Here is a 3,027-nt window from a genome sequence, read left to right as displayed (position 1 = left end):
TACAGTAGATTATACAGTATGAGATGGGTAATGTAGGGTATATGTAAAGCATTGTATAAGTTAAGTGGCATGTTTTTAAAGGTGCTAGTGGTAACAGAGTAAATAATTTTTACATATTTTCTCATCAAAATTATGGACAGAACAGAACATGGTAGTGTAGAGGGTTCCTGATGGACAGAACAGAACATGGTAGTGTAGAGAGGGTTCCTGATGGACAGAACAGAACATGGTAGTGTAGAGGGTTCCTGCACGGGCGATATAATGTATGGAGGCTATCACCTCTCTTCTGGACACATATCTAGCAAATCATAGAAATGTATACTTTAAAAACGTTTATACCATTAATACAAATCTTCATAGTTTATAGTAAGCAGAACCAATTCCATCCTGTGTGCCAAGTTCAATTCATGTTTAATGTCATAAAAATCGAAGTAGATTTTACAAACAATTTTTACATTTAATTTTAATTAAATAATCCCTATTAAAGTAAATAGTTTTAAATTAACATTTTAGTTACCCAATGCACATAACATAATTTACAGAACAATAACTAACTAGAAACCAGAGAAAGCAAATAATCAATAGTCTAATCATTTCATCTCTGCAATAAATAGCAATGTTGCTACATCTACTAGATGTTCCTGGCAAACACCAAAACTAAGGAACAATGAATATCTATATTATACATTTATGGAAAATAGAAAGAAATTGACATTTATTTTTAAGCCATATGTAAACTCGTACAGTTTTATCTTTGCTGAAACATACACATATTGAACAATTCACATGGATTAGAACTAAAACATTAACATAGATTAACTTCGATTCAGTTCGCTCATAATACAGTTCTTGTCATTTGTAAAATATTAGAGTTTAAATTACAGTTAAGACATCAGAAACATAATGCTTTCTTTCCAACTCAACCTACATGTCTTTGACTCCAGTGATTGACATACATTACATGAGGTGAGAGACTGTAGCAGCCTCTGGATATGTCTGTGCCAACATGACTGGACATTTCATATATTTGGAACCAGAGAATCCTAATGATCTGTTCCAAATGTTTGTCCCCATAGGTCGTTAACAATAAAACATCACAATACGGTGCAGAGCATACCATTTGGCTGCTGGAGAGCAAGAAGACCGCCAGCTCTGCTTAAACCATTGACAACTGTGTGCCGTTTTCAAGGGATTGTTAAACATTTTTTAAAGACCTTTATTTAACTAGGCAAYTCAGTTAAGAACAAATTCTTATTTACAATTACGGCCTAGGAACAGTGGGTTAACTGCCTTGTTCAGGAGTAGAACGACACATTTTTACCTTGTCAGCTTGGGGATTCAATTTAGCAACCTTTCGGTTACTGGCCCAACGCTCTAACCACTAGGCTACCTGCCGCCTCTACACTCTAACCACTAGGCTACCTGCCGCCCCAACGCTCTAACCACTAGGCTACGTGCCTCCCCAACGCTCTAACCACTAGGCTACGTGCCTCCCCAACGCTCTAACCACTAGGCTACCTGCCGCCCCAACGCTCTAACCACTAGGGGGGGGCACTTGCGCCCAACGCTGCTAACCACTAGGCTACCTGCCGCCCACAACGTCTAACCACTAGGCTACCTGCGCCTCTACACTCTAACCACTAGGCTACTGCGCCCAAGCTCTAACCACTAGGCTACCTGCCGCCCACACGCTCTAACCACTAGGCTACCTGCCGCCCCAACGCTCTAACCACTAGGCTACCTGCCGCCCAACGCTCTAACCACTAGGCTACCTGCGCCCCAACGCTCTAACCACTAGGCTACCTGCCGCCCAACGCTCTAACCACTAGGCTACCTGCGCCCCAACGCTCTAACCACTAGGCTACCTGCCGCAACGCTCTAACCACTGGCTACCTGCCGCCCTACGCTCTAACCACTAGGCTACCTGCCGCCCCAACGCTCTAACCCACTAGACTACCTGCCGCTCTACCACTAGGCTACCTGTCGCCCAACGCTCTAACCACTAGGCTACCTGCCGCTCTAACGACTAGGCTAGTTGCCGCTCTAACCACTAGGCTACCTGCGCTCTAACCACTAGGCTACCTGCCGTCCCAACACTCTAACCACTAGGCTACCTGCCGCCCCAACACTCTAACCACTAGGCTACCTGCTGCTCTACCACTAGGCTACCTCCCGCGCCAAGGCTCTAACCACTAGGCTACCTCCCGCCCAAGGCTCTAACCACTAGGCTACCTGCTGCTCTAACCACCAGGCTACTGCTGCTTAACATAGGCTCTGCCATCCCAACGCTCTAACCACTGGATATCTGCCTCCCCGCTCTAACCACTAGGCTACCTCCGCGCCCCAACGCTCTAACCACTAGATTATCTGCCTCCCCAACTCTCTAACCACTAGGTACCTCCCACCCAACGCTCTAACCACTAGGCTACCTGCTGCTCTAACCACATTAGGCTACCTCCCGCCCCAACACTCTAACACTAGGCTACCTGCTGCTCTAACCACTAGGCTACTGCTGCTCTAACCACTAGGCTACTGCTGCTCTAACCACTAGGCTACCTGCTGCTCTAACCACTAGGCTACCTCCCGCCCAAGGCCTCTAACCACTAGGCTACCTCCCGCCCCAATGCATAGTCAGAACTACCCGTCTGATTATTCCACATTTAGCTCTCTCAGAGTTATACTGTAAGTAACTGCATGCTGTTCATGATCAGTAACATCAGTTGATCATGTAGTTTCAGATACCTGAGGGTAGCCTATCCATTTGGCATGTAGCTAACTAAGAATGTAGCTAACTCAGAGATTAGGCTTTTGGAAAGACCTTGACATCAGCAAGTCCTCGTCCTGGTAAAGTTGTCAGTCGGACTTCTGTCATCACCACTATAGATGGCAAGCAAATCAAGTTCAAGTTTATCCCCAGAACGTTAGCTCGTTAACCAGCCATATTGATCCGATCTGTTATTAGCTAGCTAGCCAATTTGACGTGATACATCAATCAATGAAGCCTATCATGTCTGTCAGCAGCAATCG

The 3,027-nt window shown here is 45.2% G+C and overlaps 1 long non-coding RNA gene across 1 annotated transcript; it reads right to left on the bottom strand.

The window, feature by feature from the left end:
* Positions 1-1,659: 1,659 nt before the first annotated feature.
* LOC139025579 (uncharacterized) lies at positions 1,660-2,502 on the bottom strand. Its single transcript, XR_011477176.1, has 3 exons — positions 2,335-2,502; positions 2,012-2,255; positions 1,660-1,741 (listed from the first exon to the last, which is right to left on the bottom strand). It is a non-coding gene; the product is annotated as an uncharacterized lncRNA (long non-coding RNA).
* Positions 2,503-3,027: the final 525 nt, after the last annotated feature.

Source organism: Salvelinus sp. IW2-2015, unplaced genomic scaffold (genome assembly GCF_002910315.2).
Source record: "Salvelinus sp. IW2-2015 unplaced genomic scaffold, ASM291031v2 Un_scaffold2877, whole genome shotgun sequence".
In the NCBI taxonomy this organism is placed as follows: domain Eukaryota; kingdom Metazoa; phylum Chordata; class Actinopteri; order Salmoniformes; family Salmonidae; genus Salvelinus; species Salvelinus sp. IW2-2015.
This window is presented reverse-complemented; position numbering and strand designations above follow the sequence as displayed.